This window comes from Lynx rufus, unplaced genomic scaffold, assembly GCF_022079265.1.
Source record: "Lynx rufus isolate CCGP_SWC_20201006 ecotype Redwood Valley unplaced genomic scaffold, mLynRuf1.p SCAF_16, whole genome shotgun sequence".
Lineage (NCBI taxonomy): Eukaryota > Metazoa > Chordata > Mammalia > Carnivora > Felidae > Lynx > Lynx rufus.
Genome location: NW_025814830.1, coordinates 53,000,252 through 53,024,476, shown reverse-complemented (window position 1 = coordinate 53,024,476; position 24,225 = coordinate 53,000,252). Strand labels below are relative to the sequence as shown.

Sequence of the window (24,225 nt, the reverse complement as noted above, 5' to 3'; positions counted from 1 at the left end):
AGACCTGTCTTAGGGCTGTTGGGAGGATGAGAAAGCTTGCAGAAAATGCCTGGCAGTTAGTAGTTGCTCAATAAAGCTTAATTCTGTTTTTCTTAGACTTTCCATCTGGTATCATTGCTTTCCCTCCCCTCCCCTCTCCTTTCCTTTCCAGACATAAACCTTTAATAAAAAAATACCTACTTTTGTAGTTTATTTTCCTAAGGCAGATACAGTGGCCACAGTATGACAGGTGGAAAGCCGCAAAGCCAGAAAAATTCAAAGTGCAGGGAAGCTCATTTATCAGCCTAGAGTGATTACCTCAATGGCCTTAAATTCCATCCTCATAGTCTGCTTAAGAATCAGGAAAGCAAATGGTTTAGAAACCTCATAAAAACACACACTGCCATGTAACTCGAAGGGGTGAACTTTGGTTTCCCAGAAAACTCATCAGATGATGCCAGAACAATCTAGACGTTTCCAAATTCATGTTAACCTCTCTAGAAAGTTCAAACCCAGGGAGCACAGGCATCAGCCGTGTGTTGGAGGATGGCTTTGGTCCTGCCTAACAAACAGGGTGATTTCACTCACGCACTGAAAACGATTTTCCTGAAACTGGGCCCTTATTACTGAGTTAATAGAAAAAAATTCCAATTGAACTTCGGAAGATTTTTTTTTTTTTTTTTGCTATTACAGTAACATTACAGATTTCAATCTGGTGAAAAATGAGCCCCGAGGGCTTTCAACAGTTTTCTAACGGAGCTTAAATTCAGTTCTGAGAACAGTCAGTGTGTAATTGCCAGGGAAGGAGTGTGTAATCCCTGGAAAGGCACCGAGGGGAAAACCATGCAGTGCCCCAAGTTGGGGTCCCGAGTGGCAGGGGGTGTGGTGGGCTGGGTCGCAGAACGAGTCTCCTGCAGGGGCCCAGCAGCATATGCTCTGTTGAGATTTGAAGAACGACCCGAGTGTTCATACTCTGACCTCACGGCCAGAACGACAGTGCGTTTTATTGTGCCTTTTGGGGTAATCGTTGCTAATTTTGTTTATTATATTGGTTGTCTTAACATAACAACGGCAGATTAGAAACGCCACCTAAGAGGAAACGTTCAAAACACAGATCTCTCCCTTCACTCGCTCAAGGCGGTTTTACTCTCCAGACCTCCCTGGAGATCACGGCTGCGGCTGAGGAGGCAGTGGTTTCCAGCCCCCTGCCTGGAACGCTTCTGCACCACAACCCAGGTTAGCGAAATCGGGGTGGACGGTCCTTGCCGTTTTTTTCGATGCCAAGAAATGTCTTTATGGGACTTACAGAGGAATAAGCCTTTTTCATTCCTCCTGCTGTCTGCAGGGTTATCTCGATGGAGTGTTTTGTGCAGCCGAATGGATGCTGTGACAGCTGAGCGGGAGGTGTCCCGGGAGGCAATTGCTAGTTTGCTCCCATCACAGGCACAGGGCCTGGTGGTCTAGGCCGGCATTCGAGCCCTTGTCAACACCAGACAACAGGAACACAGCGCCGCTGGGCGAGTCTGCAGACGGAAAGGGTAGTTTGCCTACAGCATCCTTGTTTTTCGCGTCTTGAAAAAAAATATTTTTCTGTTTATCAAAGCGACGTGTTCAGCATAGAAAACTTGACCATATAAAAGAGAGTGTGAAGAAAAGAACGGAAAATCGTCAATACTTCCAGGAGCCTGAGAGAATCGCTCCCAGTCTGGCGGGGGCATTTTATGCAGGAGTTTCTCTACGTGGGATCGGGATCACACAGTTTGCCAACTTTGATGCTCTACATTTTCCGCTTTACTTTATCTCAGGAGCAGTTTCCCCTGGCTTCACCAGTCTTAGAAAACACAGTTTTAATGACTGCATGTTAATCTTTATTTATTTTTGAGAGAGAGACAGAGCATGAATGGGGGAGGGTCAGAGAAAGAGGGAGACACAGAATCTGAAACGGGCTCCAGGCTCCGAGCTGTGAGCACAGAGCCTGACGCGGGGCTCGAACTCACGGACTGTGAGATCATGACCTGAGCCGAAGTCGGACACTGAACCGACTGAGCCACCCAGGTGCCCCAGTGACTGCATATTAGATCATCATAGGGCTGGCCCAGGATTTATTCACGAAGCCTCCTGTTGTGGGGCACTCGGCCTGTTTCCCAACTTTCTGCTGCCAGAAATAAGGCTCCAGGAAAGGCCTCTGCATGCAAATCTCTGCTTCCTCGTACCTAAGACTGACACCGTTTCTGGTGATTTCTTCGAGATAAATTCCCAGGAATGGAATTACTGGTATCAGAGAGCATGACTGTTCGGAAAAAGGCGGAAACATAACGCGACACGTCTTTCGTAGGCGCGTACCAATCTGCCTTCCTTGCCTTAACTCGGTTTTAAAATCACTACACTTAAAATCTGTGCATTTTTTGGGGCGCCTGGGTGGCTCAGTCGGTTGAGCATCCGACTTCGGCTCAGGTCACGATCTCGCGGTCCGTGAGTTCGAGCCCCGCATCCGGCTCTGTGCTGACGGCTCGGAGCCTGGAGCCTGCCTCGGATTCTGTGTCTCCCTCTCTCTGCCCCTCCCCCGCTCATGCTCTGTCTCTCTCTGTCTCAAAAATAAATAAAAACATTAAAAAAAAATAAAATCAGTGTGTTTTCTTGTGGCAGGACCTGGCAAAGGGGTGGGTGAGGCGGGGAGGAAAGCTCTTAGCAGCCTCGTCATTGGAATCCCGGAGACACAGGCTGGGAAACGCTGCCCTTTGTTCAGAAGGTCACGGGCTCTGCACTCGTGAGCCGCCCCTCATCCCTGCCCTGAGCCCACATGCGTCCCACGCTAATGTCGCGGTGAGCTGCTTTAATTCAGTAACATGTGTTGCCCAGGGCAGTGCTGCCGTTGAATATATTCCTGGAAGGGGCCGGGTTCCTCGCTGCCTCTCTGCACCTGCGCCCCTCCCATCCTCCCTGCTTAGAAAGCCTCTCCGTGGTGCCTCCCCATCAGCCCAGAGTTAATTCTTAAGACTTAGCAAACACTGGGTGAAAGGCCCAGGGCACATGGTTTGCCCTCGAGCGTCTCTGGCCAAGCGGGGAGGTGAGAAGCTCTCTGTGGCAGAGACGACGTGATTTGCCATCTGGGACTACAGGGTAGGCTGCGTTTCTCAGCTTCCCCTGCGGTCAGGTTGGGGACTTGTGATCATGTCACTGCTGGATCTGGCCACAAAGCCCCTGTCAGATGCTCCTCCTTCTCTGTGCACAGCGACCACGCAGACCCTGTGGGCCCCACGTTAAAGGGGCAGTCTCCCAACACACGGGAGCCCGGGGTCCTTGAATGATGCCTGAAGCAGAGCCATCTGCCCCCCCCTCCCCCAACCCCATCACTGGCAAGATGTGAGGGAGGGATCACATTTTCCGTGTTAAGCTGTTGAGACCGGGGGGTCATCTCTTAGGGCACCTAGTATTCCTTACCCTGGCCAGGACTCTCGCTGACAATTGTAACTGTGTGTGTGTGTGCGTGCTGAAAGTCATGCTAAGTTATGCAAGGAGGTGAAGCCCCCATTGGGTTGGGGGCTGCGTGTGTGTGGGGGGGGAAGGATCCGAGGGCGAGGCTTTGTTCGCAGGGGTCCCTGAAGGATTACAGTCATAGCGAATATGTGCCGGTTCCTACTACTTTCCAGATGTTGTCCCGACAGCTTTGCCAGACCAGCCTATTCAATCCTTCCGCGACTCTAGGTACTATCCCCTCTTGCGTCCAGAGAGAATGAGGCCGGGAGAGGCTCGGCACCTCGCCCAAAGTCCCACAGCTGTTGGAGGCAGATCTGGGCATCAAATCCCTCCCTCCAAAGCACGACTCTGACCGCCTGTGTCCAAGCAGGGTTCAGCCACAGCCTGTTACGTGGGAGTCACCTGAAGGGACATGCTGGGAAGCCACTTGAGCAAAGGCACAGAGAAGTGTCACAGAACACCTAGCACCCCACACCGGGGCGGGGGGAGGGGGGCGCCGGGCAGCTGATGGGCTTGACCGTGGAGAGGTCTGGCGGGTCCTGAGGGAGCGGCCGGGGGTGGGGGTGACGGGTGGCACTCAGGGTGCCCATCTGAGCACACACACATAGGAGAATGTGACATATGTGAGAGCCGCTTGATGCTGGTGAATCCACGCAGGGGCCCGGGCAGGCTAGCGTTAGCTTAAACACATGGCCCCTCAAAGCCTGCTGTGCGCTTTGTGGGGAGAACACCTGGACGTGGGGCTTGTCCTGAGCCTGGTGGTGGCCTCTCTGGTGGCTCCCAAGAGGCCCTCCCTGGACGCGTGTCGACCGAACAAGCCGATGAACGAAACATACGAATATGTCCTTTGGAAAATAAATGTCTCCAAGCGTCGCGTCCATCATCAGACTCCTTTATGCGGCCGCCCCTCGGTCCCGCTCACCTGTCCCCCTTGCTGTTTCTGTCCCTAGACATCTTTCCAGCCACAGAGCCTTTCCATTCTGGCTGAGTAACCGCAGCCATCACAGAATTAAGTAATGACAAAGTGAGTTATTATCAAGCCTGGCTTCAGTTGGGGATGCAACCTGCAGCCGGGGGTACCTCTCTGTTGGAGCGCTCACACGACTGTCTAGACAGTGACATGAAAAATGTGCCCTATAATTCCCCAGCTCACAGCCATACATCCTCCGTCTTGACTCCACACTTGGTGGGGAATAGTGTTGTTTTGTTGGGAAGGAGAAGAGGCGCAATTAGATTCCTCTTAAATGTTACATTCATCCTTGTTAATCAAAGATTAGTACCTCTTAAAAAAAGTAAACACAAGTCAGGTCCCCAGGACGCTGAGCGCGGTTCCCATGGCCTGTTCAATTACACGAAATGAAGCAACACGTGCGCCTGTGACACAGTGAAATATGACGGTGGCCGTATCTGGGCAGTGGGATTAAAGGTGACTTGTAATTCGCTGCTTCGTTCTGCTCTGTGTTCTTTAATTTTTCTACAATGAGCATGCATTTGCTCATTAAAAGGCATTTAAAATAACCAAAAAAGGAAATAGGAGACTATTCTAAAAACCTGCAAACCGAAGAAATAGAGGGGGACTTGCCCCAACCCTCAGTCTCCTTCCCCCCCCCCCCCAGAAGGCACCCCTGGGTTTGGCTGGATGTCTGTCCTTCCCGGTAATTTCACGGCACGGACGAACCCCCAAATCATTGTGCTGCGCGAAAGAAGCCAGACAACGAGTACGTACTCCATGACCCAATTCATGTCAAACTCTAGAAAATGTGCACTCATCCAGAGTGACCCAGAGTGATTCGTGATTCTCCGGAGGATGCGGGGAGGTGGGGAGAGGGGCAGGAGGGAGGGTGACAAAGGGGCCCTTCTGGGAGTACACTCCCTGAAAGGGTGATAGTTTCATGGGCAGGGGAGAGGGGCAGAGGGAAAGAGAGAGAATCTCAAGCAGGGGTGATAGTTTCATGGGCAGGGGAGAGGGGCGGAGGGAAAGAGAGAGAATCTCAAGCAGGGGTGATAGTTTCATGGGCAGGGGAGAGGGGCAGGGGGAAAGAGAGAGAATCTCAAGCAGGGGTGATAGTTTCATGGGCAGGGGAGAGGGGCAGGGGGAAAGAGAGAGAATCTCAAGCAGGGGTGATAGTTTCATGGGCAGGGGAGAGGGGCAGGGGGAAAGAGAGAATCTCAAGCAGGGGTGACAGTTTCACGGGCAGGGGAGAGGGGCGGAGGGAAAGAGAGAGAATCTCAAGCAGGGGTGATAGTTTCACGGGCAGGGGAGAGGGGCAGGGGGAAAGAGAGAGAATCTCAAGCAGGGGTGATAGTTTCATGGGCAGGGGAGAGGGGCAGGGGGAAAGAGAGAGAATCTCAAGCAGGGGTGGTAGTTTCATGGGCAGGGGAGAGGGGCAGGGGGAAAGAGAGAGAATCTCAAGCAGGGGTGATAGTTTCATGGGCAGGGGAGAGGGGCAGGGGGAAAGAGAGAGAATCTCAAGCAGGTTCCAAGCTCAGCGTGGAGCCCGACGCAGGGCTCAGTCCCAAGACCCTGGGATCACGACCTGAGCCGACGTCAAGAGTCAGACGCTCGACCAACGGAGCCACGCAGGCGCCCCAGCAAATTATCCACTTAGAAGTATGTGCAGTTCATGGCACGTCAGCCGCACGTCTACGAAGCTGTTACAAAAGAAGTGGGGGCCTGAGAGGGAAGGTTGGAGACCGGAGAGGAGTCACCATCTGTGCTGAGCTTGGGGGAGCTTCTGGGGCTGCCGTGTCCTGCGAAACATACAGAGGCAAGGGGCGGGGAGAAGAATCTGCAGTTGAGGGCCACGGGGGCGCAGGTTGAAGCCATCTGAGGTCATGTAACTGCCTCCCCCTCCCACCTCCAGACATTCTCAGATTCTGATGGTCACGGTGAGCGCGCACGCGCATGGGCTCGTGTGCCCGAAAGGCGTGAGGGAAAGGGCAACGTGGACGTGGAACACGGCAGCCTGGCACGTTCAGGACAGCCAGGCAGTGAGAAATGGAGCTGACTTGTCAGAGCAGAACCCGAGCTCGAGAGGCGGGGCCTCTTTCTCCAGCCCTCCGCAATCGGCGTGAATCTTGGGGAAGCCTTTGGTCTGCTCTGGGGCACGGAATCAGGATTTGTCACGAGTTTACTCAAGTCTCAAGCCCCCACGTTCACTGGCTGTTTGTTGAACGAATACAGGAGTACTGTTTTGATTTACTGTCAGAAAAACAACTGCTTCTGTTTTGAGTATCGACAACAGGACGCAGGATGAAGACAGATGGAATGTCCCTGGGCCTCGGATTCCCTCTCACCTGCTTGGCGTGTCTCGCGACACCTGAGTTTGGGGGGCCGTGTCCTAGAAGTCACGTGTTTAGCAAGGGTTGGTTGATGGCTTGCTATGGGGCGGGCACCGTGCCAGACGTTGTGGAGAGAAAAGTGCACGTGACTCAGTCCTTCCTCAAAGGGCTTACGGTGCAGAGTAGAACACTCTAGACCCCACCGCATGGGAAGGAACCTACTGAAGGGACTGGCAAACCGTGGTCCACAGGGCAAATCCGGCCCTCCGACTGCTTGTGTGAATAAAGTTTTACTGGAACACAGCCGCGCCTATAGGTCCGCGTGGCGGCTTTCGCATTGTAACAGCCGAGTCGAGTAGTTGCGACAGAACGTGGGGCCCACGAAGCCTCCACTCCTCATCATCTGACCCTGGATGGGAAGTTTTCGGACTCCCGCGCTCACAGAAGCTGTGAAGGAAGCAACGAGCCTGCTCGTTAGCAAACCAGCTCTCGGTGTTCCAAACGAATGGGCTCGTTTGGGGTAACAGTCTTCCTGGGAGTGACTTCTCGGTCCAGGGAGGAGTCACATGGCTTGTCAGGGTAGCCTCTCCCCAGGAGGGACCACGCTACAGATACTCGTGGCCTCTCGTGAGCCTTCTACGGCCGAGGCACCCTGAACAGCTGGGTGGCACCATCACCACCCAAGGTGGCCTCCAAGAGGTTCAGCAGAGCCTCGGTGCCTGGCCAGGGGCACTGGGAGAGGTGGGGGGAGCCTCCACTTTTATCTTCTGAAGCCCAGAGGGGAGGCCCAAAGCAGAGCATCGCGTAATAGTTGAGTCGAAACACTGAATCGGCATTCACTCACACTGTTTGTTAGAGTCAGACCCTGATGGCAATCCCTTTGTAGACTTTGCCAAGAGGGGTTAACTGTGAACCCCGGAACAGGACTCACTACAGTCTAAAGCCTGAGGAAAAACTGGCTTCGAAAATCATGGCTTATTTCCAATTTATTCATCAATTCAACAAAAATTTATGGATTGCCCATTATGTGTCAAGACTCACGTGGCCCCTGCCTCCACGGGGCTTGTAGCCCAGGGAGAGGGAAGACAGGCAGCAAACGTACGGGCAAGCTGTCCATCCTAGCTGTTCTCCGTGGCCGCGGTCTAGGCACTGTGAGCGCTGAATTAGTGACACCAGCCACTGCTCCTGGGCTCCTGTGAGACTGTGGTCACGTTTTTGTCAGCTAATCATTACATCGCCTTATTTTATGTGTGTTTCTGTCGAAAGACACCGTATTTAACACGCACTGTCGATCAGTAACATTAAATGCATGGCCAGCAGCCCTAGAACTCAGGCCTGAAGGAACTCATCCAACACATTATTTTCTCCATAAGGCCCCTCCCAGCTTCTCGCTGTTACCAACACCAGACAGCACTGCGCCGGGGCCATTTCAGACGGCAAAATCACCACCCAAAGCCCAAAAATGCAAAAAAAAAATGTGGCGCCAAATAGACCTCGAAAGCATGCCTGGTCACCGTATGACAGCCGAAGGAAGAAGGCCGAGCGTCCCCTCTTTGGACCTCGGCTGGGAAGGTGCGTGTCGGGCGGCTCAGATGTACCACTGTTCCACGCACGTCTCTGCCGGGGACCTCGAAGAGACGGCAAGTGTGTTGGGGCTACAAATCAACCTTAGCTTGTCGAATTTGCAAACACAGCACGTGTGCATAATGAGGGTCGGTGTGATCCAAGGCAGAGAGAATGATTTCTACACCGTTCCTGAGCAGAGAAGACACGCGGGGAAGTCCACGCGGTGGGAGCGGAGACAGCCAGGAGAGAGAGAGAAGCCGGTGCAGAGCAAGGCCGGCCGCAGGATACGGTGTGGACACAGCACGATGAGAAGGCCGGCTCCGGCCAGGGATCACCGTCCAGGTGAGTGGGAATGTGGCTTAGACCAAGGTGCTCAGAGCAGTTGCAGGAAACGGAGAGACTGAAGATACACTTGCTCACATTAGTAGATGCATTGACCGGACAATCGATATAAGTATTTGTGAAATATTTACTCGGTGAGCCAGAGAGGTTTAATTTTTATTTTTTAAGATTTTTATTCATTAAAATTTTTTTAATGTGTATTTATTTTTGAGGGAGAGAGAGAGAGAGAGAGAGAGAGAGAGAGAGAGAGACAGAGCATGAACGGGGGAGGGGCAGAGAGAGAGGAGGACAGAGAATCTGAAGCAGGCTCCAGGCTCCGAGCTGTCAGCACAGAGCCCGATGCGGGGCTCGAACCCACGAACCACGAGATCGTGACCTGAGCCGAAGTCGGACGCTTAACTGACTGAGCCAGCCAGGACTCCCAGAGATGTTTAATTTTTAGACAGCAAGGGTGCATCTGACAGGAATCACTGGCCCGTCATTGCTCTTGGGTGGCTCCTGGGAGAACAGCTCACCTCCATTTCCAGAGAACAGCTCATTTGCAGGTGTCCCATAAAGGACGCTCAGAAGGACGCCAGCCGGGGCCATAAGAGCCATTTTTTCACTTCTCACTCTGCTGGCCCCTCTGGTCCTCCCGTCTCTACACGTTTTAAAAGAAACCCCAGACACAAAGAATTCAAGCGCAGAATAGAGACAAAACTGACCCTCTGAACCCTGACCCTCAGCTTAGCTCGTGAAATAAAAATCCCACTCGGAAGAGAATTTGAGAATCATTCTATGCGATCTGAAGGAGGCTGTAGGTTCTACTGGGTGCGTTTTTTGTTTGTTTGTTTGTTTTTAAATGATGATTTCTCCTCTTGCAAAATAAAAGAAATAATTTCCTTGTTAAAAAACTCTTGGGCATAAGCATATGTGAACTTGACTTCCATCCCTTCCACTCACTAACTTTTCAACCCTGAGCATATCTGGGTACCTCTGTTCCTCTGTAGGATGGGGAGAGCCACACCCACTTCCGGGGTGCCCAGCGTGGGAACGAGATATCGCACCATCACATCTACAGATGCTGCGTTTAGTTGCTTTTCACATTTGCCTTTCCTATGTCATTCTGCTTTATTTTCATTCACAGTTCCTACTCCTTTATTCCTTTTCCTGAATCATTTTAAACATTATTTATTGACCCACAGGTTTCTCTTGCTTTCCTTTTGAGCCCAGCTATGGATTTCCATGGGTGAGGAGGGTTCTGCGCCCCGATCCCACCCTTTAAATTTACAGATGAAGCGGGCCCCAAGGAGCCTTCACCTTCTGTGCCCGGTCATATCAGAGGTGGAAGAAAATCAGCAACATCGATCCTACTTTACTTACAGATGTCATATTTTGTTTAACATGAATTTTTGTGTTAATTTTGACATAAAAAAAATATTGCATTAAAAGACTGTCTTGATGGCTGAGTTTTCTGGTGCTCCCTAAAAGTGTCCTCCCCAGGGGGATGCGTCGCTCACTGCCCCCTGTTCGAGCGGCCCTGGGCTGCACAGCCCTCCGGAGCCACACCCCTGCTCCCGTCCAGGGCTTGTGCTCCTTCTGAGACAGAGACTCTCGGCGCAGTTACTCCGTGTGCCAGCGTGTGTCCCTCACATCGTGCGTCTGGGGACAGCCGTGGCCCGAGTGCCCAGCAGGGATCATCCGGGGCATGGCGGGAAAACTCAGATTCACGGGAAGGGGGTGTGGATATCTGTCATTCCAGCCTCAATCGTCTCCCCTCTCTGGTTCCATTTGGTGACCACTCATTTTTTCCCAGCTTCTCCTCTGGTCTCCCGGCCCTTCTGTGACTCCCCAGATCAATCTCGTCAATTCTGGTTTTATTCCACGTAATGTAGCTGATGCTGGTTTCTGCTGCTTGCAGCCACAGATCCCGACAGACCCTGCACCAGAAGTCACCAACCGGAGGTCCTGAAGAGTAACGCCCTCTCCTACTCACTGTTAAGTCTCCTTTGCTTCATCTCCCTTCAGACATTCGACCAGGTCCTCAGCTTGCCTGGGTGACAGTCTCTCCTAGTCATGGTGTTATGTGCATGGCATCATATGCTTTGCGGAGCATCTTAAACTACGGATCAATTCAATCCTGATACCCGAACCAGGAACCGTTGTACTAGCAGAAAATAGGACTGTTACACGTATGCTCTAGAAAGATGGCAAGATCGAGCATAGCCTGTCCCCCGAAAAGCCAAGCTGCAAACCTTCAAAAATCAGTTGTTTGCACCGTGCGTTTAATAATTGCTCACCACGCGTCCGCGTGCCCCGTCATCTCTGAGAACTGCTTGCAGGCAAGCAAACGGCAGATGACAAGGCTGAGCCTTCAGAAACTTCTTTCTGCTACCTTCAATTCCCCGGGAATGAGGAAGAGACTGCCATCATGATGAGGCTTTTAGCAGTGAGATACCCTGGCCTGGCTGTGGATGTGCCACCGTTCCTGGGAGCTGTGACGAATTTCCACTAATAACCCTAGTAAGTGTTTCCGCAGACTTGCTTATTGTAAGTTTTCAATGCGTGGAAACCACGGATTGTAGGAAAACATCCTTCTCATTCTTGAAGAGCCTCCTTTAGACAATGGCTACATTTAAACTCTTGGCCAAGAATGATAATCGGTTCACTGAGTGCCTACTATGTGCCAGGCTCTGTGCTTCAAGCGCTTCTCCTGAATTATCTGCTTTACCCTCCACAGTGACCCTGCAGCCCAGACATTATTGCCCTCACTTTATAAGAGAGGAAACTGAGGCTGGAGGAACTGGATGTCTGCCCGAGGTTACACACCTGGAAGCGGATGGGTGGGGATTTGAACTCAGGGCACCGGACTGGCAGAGCCACGAGAGCCGCGGGGCTGTGGCAGCCCTCTTTGCAAGGCCACGTGAGACCCGGGGGGCCCTCTGGGGCAGCCCCTGGAGACAAGACTGATTCTCCAATGGAGCGAGAAGTCAACGTCTGTTTCCCCTGCACGCGTTGGGAAAACACGTTTCACCTTTGTGATTGTCTAACCTCCTCCAGTAAAGCCTGGCAGCATCGAAAGTGATGTGATGATGGAGCCTTGTTCTTGGGAAGGCAGCCGTAGGAGCAGGAAGCACAGGAAACAGGAAAACCCAGGGACGGAGGCGTCCCCGCCGGATGATGGTGGCGAGAAGGTGCCCGCACGCACGAAACCCTGAGGGCTTTCGGCCACTTCTACCCACGCAGCCCTGCCTGGGCCGCCTCCCCACCCCAGACATCTGGGCAGCAGAGGGTCTCGGTGGGGTGTTCGGCACCGGTGGGTGTCATCGATTTCGGGGCGATCGGCAAAAATCAGAAACAGAATGTGCAGGGTTGTTCTGAGAAGTGGAGTCTGATAGAGCAAGGCTGCTGAGGTTTTTGGCAGATGCACACCGAGGGCTGAGCTTCTCCAGCGAGAGTCTGGTCTGGGGGCAGAGGAGCAGGAAGGTGCGAGGTATGTCCCACAGCCAGAGCTCCGGCGTGGGAATCCGTGTGCCTCTGGGGGTGTTCCTGAATCTCGCTGAGCCTCACCGTCCTCACCTCTGAAGAGGGGTAACCGAGGCACCCTCTTTACAGGGTTGTTGGGAAATTACATGTGACCCAGCATACGAGCCACAGAGAACAGAGTCTGGGACAAAGTAAATGCCAGCTACTCTGTCATGACCGCGAGCACATCAGCGCGGCTGTAAGAAACAGGCGAACTTAGGGTGACCACGGTGGAGGCCTGGACCCGGGCGGAGGGCACGACATGCTGGTGGCCGGAGAGAAGGAGACGGGCAGAGCCAGGCTCATCGGCCGCTGGCTGAGTGTCCACTCCATCCTGGGTCCAGAAAGTGGTGCTGTGTAGACTCTGGTTGTGCTGCTTTGAAGTCTGGCTGCCCGGGCAAGAGCACCTGTTGTATTTAACTGCGGCTGGCTCACTTATTCTCAGGAGGCAGGCCTCACGTAGAACATGCCAGGCAGGGCCACCCCTGGGCCTCCTCACCTCTTGGGGAATCTCAAAGACTCGGGCGTTTAAATTTCATGTGGACGTGGACGACACCCAGACTTTTCTGTCTAGCCCAGACCCTGCCTGCTGTCCATCCCTGCTCCCTGTCCCTGCCTTAAACTCAGTACCATCAAAACCGAGTTCCTGGGGCGCCTGGGTGGCTCAGTCGGTTACGTGTCCGACTTCGGCTCAGGTCACGATCTCACGGTTCGTGATTTCGGGCGCCGTGTCAGCCTCTGTGCTGACAGCTCAGAGCCTGGAACCTGCTTCAGGTTCTGTCTCCCTCTCTCTCTGCCCCTCCCCCACGCATGCTCTGTCTCTCTCTCTCTCAAAAATAAATGAACAGTAAACAGACAAAAAAACTGAGTTTCTGACACCTCCTCCGAGTCCCTTCCCTAGTGAGCCTGTCTGCTTCATAACCATCCACCCCATCTTCCAGTTGTTTAGGACAAAAACCTGGGCATCTGTGTGTGTGTGTGTGTGTGTGTGTGTGTGTGTGTGTGTATCTCTCTCACACACGTGGTTGGTCCGCACATCCCGACTGCCATCTCCTTCCAGACACATTCAGTAAGGCCTGCTTCTCACGGCACATACCGCCAACGCGAAGTCCAGAGCCGTGCCACCTCTCACCTACCTGGCTCATTGCAGGACCCTCCCCACTGGTCTTTGCCGTCTCCCTTCCCCACCACCCCTCCCCACTTACTCTTCTCTAAAACCACCACGGCTTAACTTCCTGTCTTATTCAGAGTAAAAGCTTTACCCCTGTGCACCTCTGATCTCCTCTCCCCACCTCACCCACTCTGCCCCAGACCCAGTGATACCTCACCCCCTGCACACATCCTGCCTCAGGGCCTTTGCACTTGTCGTCCCCCCTGCCCCTGGCTTGGACCACTCTTCCGCAGATACGTGCACGGCTCACCCCTGTTTCCTTCAGTTCATCGGCGAGTCCTTCCCTGGAATCTAGACTTTCAGACCTTCACTTCTCTCTCTGCCTTTTTTCCTTCTTTGCACTGACTGCCCACTACTATGCTATTCATTTTGCTCATTTGTTTTCTTGTTTGCTTCCTCTCCCCCTCTGCCACTGGCCTATAATCTTCAGGACGACACATCTTTTTAACTGTTTGTGTTGCTGCTGTGTCCCCAGTGCCTCGAAAAGGGCCGACGGGTCGTAAGTGCTCGTCACACACCTGTGGAATGAATGAATGATTCAACGATTGATGAGCTGGCTTATGCCAGCCCAACCCTAGTCCAGATCCAGAGGCCCCACTCTACACAGGCACGCGAGGCTGTTCCGAGCCGGCTCTACGAGGTCTGATCTTCTCCTGAAACTCGCTGTCAGGATACACAAGGAACCCCCTGAATTAAACTATGTGGGAGGACGACAGTTTAGAGCCTCACAACTTGAAAATGCAAACTGGGAGCTGCTGTTGAAACACGCTTCTTGAACTAGCTACGTGGCTCGCTGTCTACGGTTATTTACCTGCGTTAGTACTAAGGTCGTGATGAGCCCTTCACGAGACCCCCCCTAGATGTGTTCGGGGGCTGCCTGGTGTTGGTGATTGACAGAGTGCACTCATAAAATAAGCCTGCTCCTGTCCATTCGGCTGACTTCTCTTGCCATCCTGAGACGTATGGCTTTCTCAATCAATATGATACGGGGAGCGTCTGCAGCAACGCTGGTCTATTGCAAACGCCTTTATTAAAATGAAAACAACAACAACAACAACAAAACACCCAGCTAAGCAGATTTAACAGCTTAGAAAACAGTGGGCAAGAAACCGCATTAGCGTTTGTCAATATTTTGTATGTTGGCTATGAGAATTAATTTCTCAGGCAGGCAAGGATGACCGTCATAATTATATTCAAATATAACCAATTCAAAACCATGCTTTCAGTAATGAAAGTCTGGCCCGTGGCAGATTTAGAACAACCCGTGTAGACGGATGTTAAAAAGGCGGCTGGATTGTAAAATGACTTTTCCATTGTTTATCCAAATGGTCAGCTCTTTTCATGTCAACTGAATCGAGTGCCTCTAATTGAGGTTAATAATGAAAACCTTCCACCCCTGGATCATGATAAAAGCCAGAATTCTATTTTTAGCCGCGGAAGATGTTAAATCTTTAAAACTTTGGTTGTTTAATTTATTAGACCTTGTTTTCCATTGGCATCTTCATAACACAAAATCTGACCACTGAAAATAAGAGTCAGCTGTGCTAATACATTTACATAAATAATTAAAAACTCTACAGCGGAGTAGGCAATAAAATGTATTGCCACCATAAACTTCCAATGGAAGAACAACCCTTTAATTAAAAACTACAAAGGCGCCACTGTAAACAATCCATTTACATTTCAAGCTCTGTTTGTTGACTCGAGAAAAGAATCATTCATTAAACAAAACAAAACAGAAAGGACCTCACTCCAAATCCTGCTATTGAGGTCAGTAGCCACATTTAATTAAGATGAAGCGTTAATAATATATTTTAGTAGAGGGAGGCTCTTCGGTTAATTTCCCCAGGTAGAATTGTTATTATTTAGCCTTTAACTTCTGATTAAAATTTAACAGGTGGGAGTCACCCCAAATGAAACTCTTAAATCTGGTTTTGAAATCTGTTTTTTTTTTTAAATAAAAAGGAGCCTGAAAGCTTCATTTTCCAGCCCAATAAATGGTAAGCTACTATACATTTTGAGCTTGTGTGTTCCTGAAAATGTCAGTGATGACAAAATCCACAGTTCCAAGTGGACTGAGTTTTGACATCTGCTTCCAAAGATCTTAGAAGATACAGAACAAAATGTCCCGTAGACAGCCCATGGTTTTTCACCCGATTTACCCTCATTTTGCTGATTTGCTCTGAATGGGCTCCGATATTAGATTAAACAAGGTGTTAAAAGGGTTTGCACGAATAGCAGCGCAAACTGAAACGGGGCATTTTAACAAGTCATTGGGGGCTGAATTTTCATCATTGCACGGGGCCTCCTGTATCCGCTTGAGCCCATGAACGGACTCTACCCCGGAGCTAAAAGGCCTCCATGTCCAAAAGGGGAGAAGAAAGGAAATGACTGAACAAAGACTCAAGGACATGAGGACAAAGTGGGCAAAGCAGTGTTCAGAGAGACGAGGATCTAACCTGGGTCTGATTCAGTTATTCTGTGTTCAAAGCATAGGCTCAATTTGGATCAAGGCTCCAGAAGAAGGGCCGGCTGATGGGCGTGGCTCCCGACTGCAACCCCCCTGGCCGTGGGAAGTCCAGTCCGAGGCCTGTCTGTCCCGCTCAGCCCTCACTCCTGGGATTGGTTTAAAACAAGGCCACGTGGGGGCGCCTGGGTGGCGCAGTCGGTTAAGCGTCCGACTTCAGCCAGGTCACCATCTCGCGGTCCGGGAGTTCGAGCCCCGCGTCAGGCTCTGGGCTGATGGCTCTGAGCCTGGAGCCTGCTTCCGATTCTGTGTCTCCCTCTCTCTCTGCCCCTCGCCTGTTCATGCTCTGTCTCTCTCTGTCCCAAAAATAAATAAATGTTGAAAAAAAAAATTTTTTTTAAATAAAAAAAAAAAAAATGTTGGGGCGCCTGGGTGGCGCAGTCGGTTGAGCGTCCGACTTCAGCCAGGTCACGATCTCGCGGTCCGGGAGTTCGAGCCCCGCGTCAGGCTCTGGGCTGATGGCTCAGAGCCTGGAGCCTGTTTCCGATTCTGTGTCTCCCTCTCTCTCTGCCCCTCCCCCGTTCATGCTCTGTCTCCCTCTGTCCCAAAAATAAATAAAAAACGTTGAAAAAAAATTAAAAAAAAAATAAAACAAGGCCACGTGCAGATGCTGTCATGGGTGGTGGGCATTCGTCGATATCGGAAGGTGAATAACAATAAAAATACCGATAAACGACGCCTGCTTACGCACAAACATGTTTATGCACAGACAGCTGCAACCCGGCTGCCACCAATCTGTGCCTGTTTACCGAGCTCGCCCACCTGCCTGGCCCTGGCCGGGCGGCGACCGTCTCAAAAATTTCCAGCCTCGAAGAATCTTCTCTGCCTGTGGTGGCCTCAGCCCAAGTCTTACCAAATACCCTGGAATGTACCCACCCTGCAAATACATTTTCTTCCTGTAGAACGTTTGAAACGACGTTTCTGCTTTTGCTTTGGGCCTTATTTGGCGACCGGGAATACTCTCATCTACAATCCCCTATGGTTTCTCTAATGCACGCTCAGACATTCCTGCGAGGGGGGCGCTCTACAGACGGCCTGCAGAGGTAAAGACGGGTTCGCCGATCGTAAATTTGAAAAGGTTGTCGCGATGCTCTCGGCGCTCGATATTCGTTAATTTCAGCGTTGTTGTCTTCTTTTCAAATCGTGGAGACAACAGGCTAGATGTTCAGGTCCCTGGCACCTTGGCAGGTCCCTGGAGAATGTGAAGGTCCAGGTGCTGGGCCTGCAGTGCTTAATTCTGTAATGGTACTGGAGACGTTGGGGGATTGGGGCGGGGATGAGAGTAAAGCGCGAGAAAGATGGTCCTGAAGGCCTAGAGAGCCCGGGGAGTGCAGTCGCGAGGTCAGGGCCGCCTCTCTGGGCTGTCTCAGCAGGCCTCCGCACGCCTCTGCCCGCTCTCCTCCCACAGAGGGGGGCTCAGAGGCTCCGCTTTCCCTATCAGCAACAAGGGAGATGAGAAAGGTCTCATTTACAGGGTTGTAGGAACTAAATGGCTTTGGTGGCGGTGCTTTGGGTGAACTTTTAGAGAACAACGCTAGGCGTTTTAGTCCCGGTACCATCGTTCCCAAGCACGTGTCTCAGGGGGCAGGGGGGTGGATGGTGGACATCTCTGCCAGTTGGGGCTGGCACCCAATTCCCAGGAGACGGAGGCAGGGGGGTAGCGGGCTTTCTGGGGAATTCAGGAATCTGTTGACAAGCGAGACCACAGTGATGCTCGGAAGCTCTTTCTCCCCAGCTAGGGACTGCTGGTTCTTGCTTCCCCAGGAAACCATTGATCTTCTGCCTTCCTTGCCCTCCTGCCCCCTTCCTTCTTTCCCAGGGAGGACATGCTCTTGCTCTCACGACTGCAAGTTCCCCAGAGGCTGTAGGCAGAGACCGTTTCTTGCACGAGTGAACACATGACAGCTAGCAGCGTCAGGGCCCCACTGGGCTCTTAATGAATACCGGTAAGCAAACTCAGTGAATGAACAAACGAACGAAGGAAAGACTAGCTTTAATCCTTGTGCTTTTATCAAACAGTTGTTTTTCACAACACGCTTATCTATTATGTCGATTGTGTAAAAATCTAGTATCGTGGCACGTGATAACTTTTAAAGTTTACCCTGAGGGCGCCTGGGTAGCTCAGTGGGTTAAGCGTCCGACTTCAGCTCAGGTCACGATCTCATGGTTCGTGAGTTGGAGCCCCACGGTGGGTTCTGTGCTGACAGCTCAGAGCCCGGAGCCTGCTTCGGGTTCTGTGTCTCCCTCCCTCTCGACTCCTCCCCCACTCAGGCTCTGTCACTCTCTCAAAAGTAAACATTACAAAAGAAATTAAAAAATAATTCAGTTTATCCTGTGGTTTTTTTTTTTATTATGTAGAAAGTTTCAATATTCAAAGATTCTCGCGGTAGAAATGTCAGTTACCTCATGCTGTCCACGCTTCTTTTCTTCTTTCCTAAAGAATCCCAGTCTCCAAAGCTGGGTTCTTTCCAGCTAAATGACCCCATGTCCTCGTGTCCCCTGCACTTAGGTGTGGTCACGTGACTAATCTTGGCCATTGAGATTTAAACAGAAATGGGGCTGACTTCCAGGAAATCTCCTTCAAAGACAGGAGACTCCCTTCTTTCCCTTTCTCCCATCTCACTGCCTGGAATGCAGATGCGAAAGCTGGTGCACTAGCAACCCTCACAGTCCACGAGGAAGGGGACGCCACCCTGGAGATGGCCGAATGGTGAGCAGGAAGGATCCTGGGCCCCTGACACCTTTGAGGAACTGCCATCCACACCCTGCACACTGCCATGGCTACTCTGGACTTAGGTGAGAAAGAGAAAATAGACTTCTATCTTCTCTGAGCCACTGTCATTTTGAATTTTCCTATTGTCTTCAGTGAGACTTAATCCTCACAGATACGGTGCCGCTCAACACACCCTCACAGGGCTCCCTGGATGAATGATCCTTTCCAAACACATGTTGAGCAGTGATAGGTCATTTCACATCGGTGGGGACAACATTTCTCCTCCACACACATCTCATATATTCAGTGTGTAGGCCAAAGTCCCTGCTGCAGAGTGGTTTACTGCAGCCCCTGGACAGGATGAGCTCTGTCTGAAAGACGTTCAGAATTGGAATTGCTACTTGGTCGCCTCAGCAGAAATCCCTTGATTATGCAACACAGTGAAATAAGTCCTCTCAAGCCCTTCGAGAGGATTGGGCTGCTGGTTGCGTCCCCAGAGCAGCGAAATCAACAGACAGGATGCCAGGGTTAGTCCCTGCTATTCACGTCGCTGCTGGAGAACGTCGGGCAGTCATTCCCGTATTAGCATAATCATCATTGAGCTGCTCCTTCTGACAGTAATTAGCCAATGGTTTCCGTTGCACAAGCCTGCTCCTCATTAGAGACCCCAAAATGTCACGGAGAAATGTCTGGCTCCTGTCTCACGGACGTGGAGACAGGGTCCCCCCAGAAGGCAGGAGCATTGTCTGGAGGGGGCCGGGGTGGTGGGGAGAGAGGGGCTCTGTTTCAGAACACATCAGTATCGACACGACCTGGGAGCAGAGGAGCTTTCTAATCATGACATCGATTCAAATCATAAGGGACAATATAAATTTCGGTATAAAAAACAAGTAACTTTTTAGATGACAAAAGGCATTAACAATACGCATCCTTTGGCTCGAAGAGCTTTCGAAAAATTCTTCAGGAAATTGATGATGCATTAGACAATTTAGCTATAAGCATGGCCACTGACCTTTTTAGAAAAATGATTGCATGCAACTGGAAACACTCTAAATATCCAGTAACAAGGAGATGAATGAATAAATGAGAACATCCATGTAATAGAATAAGACAATACTATCAAGCAATTAATAATAATGGCTGTGTCTTGACATGGAAAAGCTCTTCGCCATATACTGGGAAGGAGGCACAGAAGGTTCCAGAACAGGACGGGTGATGAGAGCCAATTCCGGTAATAAAAGTGGAAGCCCCCTCACACGTGACTGAGGGAGCTATACCCAAGTTGTTAAGAGGGTATTATAGGAGCTATTACGGATTCTTTATCATCTTCCTTATTCTCAACTGCCTTTTCAAAAGTCTTCTCCATGAACTATCTTAACTTTATAATAAGGATAAGAAGATACAAGTCATTAAAAAGAAGAATTTCATCTGTCACCAGCCCACTGATGTCCATTTTGATTTGGCTAAGAGTGCAATGCGACGGGCTTTTTAACCAGTCTTAATAGCTCGGGCTTTTTAGTGAGAGTATTCACTCTGATGCCTGGACACCTCCTGTCTTTAGCGTTGCAGGCTTCTCAGAGATCAAGGTGCCTTTCACAGACTTTACTGTTCCCTGGTGTGATGAAAGAGTCCCTAGCGGGGGGCCAGCATTGCCAACGTGGGGCCGAGACGAGACACGCCTTGCATCATGGGAGACTGGATGCCAGCCAGGACGGGAATTAGTTAGAAGTTCCTAAGTTCTGTGGGGGCTGGGGGTGGGGAGGAGGTGTCCTGCTTTGAGGGCGAGGGAGCCTGCCCTCAGGGAAGAGGCCACGTGCCTGTCAAGGCTCCCAGTGCCTGGTGAGTCACTTGAGACGAAAGTAGGGTTTTTGGGGTGGGGTCACAGAGCATCTGGGAATGCAATATTGATAGAGATTCACCAAGTGGTGGCGGGGAGAGGCAGAGAAAGGAGGAGGAGGGGGAGGGAGGAGGGGGAGGAGGAGAGCGGGGAGGAAGGGGATGGGGCAGAACACCAGCCAGCAGGGAGCGGATGAGAGAGACAGAGAGGCAGTGATGGGGTGGGTGCCAGGGAGAGGGAGGCAGAGACACAGAGAGGGAGACGAGGAAGGGACAGACAGAGCAAAGGATATACCAAGGGAGGCAGGCACAAACAGAGAGGGACACAGAGAGAAAGCTACACGGACACACACAGAGTCACACACACAGACAGGGGCACTGCCACGACCTGCAGGGTGGCAGAACTCAAGGCAGTGGTTCTGACGGGATGGACACCCTCCGGGGCAGGACGGCTGGGACAGCATCTTATGGTACCTCTGTCATCTGAACTCAGAGCGCTCCTTGAGATGAAGGGTTCCCTCCCTCTTTCCATGCCTGCTCCCCAAAGCATCACTAAGACAACAATAACAGGACCGCTCACAAGGTCGCCTTTTGGAGAATTTTGGGCAGCCAAGCGCGGGTCGTCAGAGACCTGGGTCCCAGCCTGGCTGGCCCCGCCCTGCCGCCCTCCTCACCCCCTGCACACACAGCCCCTCAGGGACAGCGCTTCTCAGTGTGTCGGATCAAGGGCGGCAAGTAATTAACAGACCTCCTCTCCCAAAAGGTTCCTGTGACAATGGCTCGACCTGTCAGTGACACGGCTGTCTGTGCCTTGGATGAGCTCAGAACCAGCAGCAGGGGGGCCCGGTCAGTGCCAGGCTGAGAAACGGGGGGCACTTCTGGGCCACCGTGTGGCCCCAGCAGGAAGGGATGTGTGTGAGGAGTCTGGCCAGAGAGAGAAGTGTGTGAGACAGACAGACACACACACACACACACACATTTACTTTGCTTCAAGGCTGGAAGAGGGGTTTCTCCGGACACTGCTCAGCTCAATTTGTAAATGCCAGAACTCTTAGGCAAACCAGCCACAGAGGGACACCTCAGTGGTATTTCCTGAGGGGACTCAAAGTTGGACTTGGTCACAGTGACTCTGTGGGTCCTGATGACACAGCATCCGTTCTCATCTCCTGGGAAGAGCCCCCTGAACTCCTTTGGTGCTCGTGATGGGACCTGGGGCCCACGGTGGGGACACTCTACCCCCCTGCTGTTCTGTGGGGCTCAGAGATGGGCCGTGTGTCCAACTGGGCTCTGTGAGACCCAAGCCTGGCCCTGGGCTCGAACTTTCGATTGGGAAGCATGCCGCTGGGGCCGAGGACCGGCATTGCTCGTCTCCCTACAGACGTGGCTGAGGATGTGGCCGACCGCGGGGGACAGCAGAGTCAAAAGATGCAAAAAGGACATGCTCTGAGCACCTGCATTCTCATGCTGAGTCCCCACGTCCCCATCAATTGAGGCCACCTTGGGCTAGGCCACTCTGAGGACGGTCCTGGCAGCTCATGACATGGGTCGTATCTGTAGTGACCGACGGTACAAACACGAAGCTCTTCAGAGCGTTCCAAACTTGTGCGTTTTCCCTCGAGCCTCCCCTCCAGTGATCAACACACGGCTTTCTCCACTGACGTCCCGCCCGTGGTAGAACGGGGGACGCCTGTACCCTGTTCCAGTGGCTCGTACCCTGGTCTTGATACGTCTCAGGGGCTTGGCTCTTGCCAGTACCCCCTCCCTCTGCAGACCAGAAATCCGTCCCTCCCTCAATCTGCTGGACCTGCTCTCTGGGGTCTGGCCCACCTTCCTAGTTCCACGTTCCATCCACAGGATGGGACCTCCTTCCTCCCTCCCCGTCAGCCGCCCGCATCTGAGAGCATCATCTCCGTGGACCGTCAGGCGCCCTGAGTCGGGAGGCTCCTGACTGCAGCTCAGGCAACATCCCCCTGCCCCCTGGCATGTGAGCCCCTGCGGGTGAGGGGTGCAGGCCGTGGGAAATGGCGGAAGGTAGTTCATTCTCCCTGTGAGGTCAGGCTGTGCCAACCCATCATTTCCCATCCCCTAGAGACTCTGCAATGCCCGAGTTCCTGTGCTATCTCGGGCCTGTTTTTTTTTTTTTTTTTTTTTTAATGTTTATTTATTTTTGAGACAGAGACAGAGACAGAGTACTAGCGGGGGAGGGGCAGAGAGAGAGGGAGACACAGAATCCGAAGCAGGTGCCAGGCTCCAAGCTGTTCCGCACAGAGCCCCGTGGTGGGGCTCGAACCCACGAACCGCGAGATCATGACCTGAGCCGAGGTAGGATGCTTAACGACTGAGCCACCCAGGTGCCCCTCGGACCTCGTTCTAAACATGTTCAATAAGCCCTCCACCAGCAGATTCCTCCTTTTGCCTAAGTCAGCCAGAGCTGGTCTCAAACAAAGAACCTGGACAGACCCAGCTCTCTGTCTGTCACCGCATCTGTCCCCCCAACCCCACCAAGTTACCACTTTCAAGACTGGCAACATCCCAAGTCACGCAGCAAGGGCAGAGCCCTGGGTTCAGGAACACCAAGCCTGTGGAAGTTCGCTCTCTCCCCCACCCAGAGTCCCCTCTTCTGCTCCTGCTGTAGAAATACATAGTGACAGGAAAGCTTCCCTAAAGACATCCTAAATTTGTACATTTGCCCGTTTCCCCACCTAAGGACTTAAGGAAAGCTTTCTCTTTGATATTCAAATTGCATCTTTCCTCTGCCAGGTACCCAGCAGGAAAAGGAGAAAGAGAGAGAAAAAAGAGGGCCATTTCAGAGTCACGTTATTATAGGATTTGGTACAGTTCGCACCTTTATCTAGTTCATCTGGTATTTCAGAAAGTTTTGTTGTGAAAATAAATCCCCTTTTGGGATTGGAAACTAATGTGAGCCGCTCGTCTGCCAGCTCGATCCGCGGTAAAGTGGCTGTGTGGAGACCGGGACACGTTTCCAGGTGTTTCAAATCAGGAAAATACGACACGTGTTTATTAGAAGTGCATCTAATACTTGATTATCCGTTCCTCCTACGAGAAGAAGATTAGATTTTGGAAAAGGAAGATTAATACCTTTCTTGTGCGGAGACGAGCGGGCGTTTGGACCTGCATGTCGATTTCAGCTTGCCGCGAAACACGGTACCAACGAGAGCAGCCGGTCAAGCCTAGCACCCTAAGTAACGATCATTTAATTAAATCTTGTCACGACAACACCTTCTTTCTAAGCACCGGACAGAGCTCAAGAAACGAAGACGGAAATTTTGGAGACGATTTTTTGTTGTTGTTTGTTTGGCCTGCCATTTATCTGTCGGAAACCTAACCCCAACGTTCCCTTTCTAAGTGCCGGCAATGTCTGGTCCCCCCGCTCTGACGCTTCCGAGGCCACGGCACTGAGCAGAGAGCACGGACTTTGCAGACCGTCCCGTTTCTAGTCTGATTCCTCTGCTACTAGGCTGGGCAGCCTCGGGCTAGGTACTGAATCTCTCTGAATTCGCAATACCCTTATCTGTGTGTGGAGTCAGCCAGTGCTGACTTCCGAAGTCATGGTGGCGAGACGATGGGTCGAGTGTCTGAGATGCAGGGGGGGCCAGACGTGGTGGCTCCTTTTTCTTTTTTTTGGAGCCTGTGCTTGGCACTGGCAGACCGCTCTGGCCATTTGGGAACACTGCCCGGAGGCCACCCTCCTCCCCGGCATCAGGTGTGGAGGCAGCATCCCTGGAGAGTCAGCCTGGTCCTGACGCGATCGGCCAGGAGCTCTTCAGCGTGTGCCCTGTGCCTCCCACTCGCCCAGATCACCAACAA

At 51.9% G+C, this 24,225-nt stretch overlaps 1 protein-coding gene across 1 annotated transcript in view; it reads right to left on the bottom strand.

Annotated features, from left to right (window-relative positions):
- CDH13 (cadherin 13) overlaps positions 1-24,225 on the bottom strand; it is a 1,019,316-nt gene that overhangs the window by 59,126 nt on the left and 935,965 nt on the right. The gene's annotated exons all lie outside the window — the stretch shown is intronic.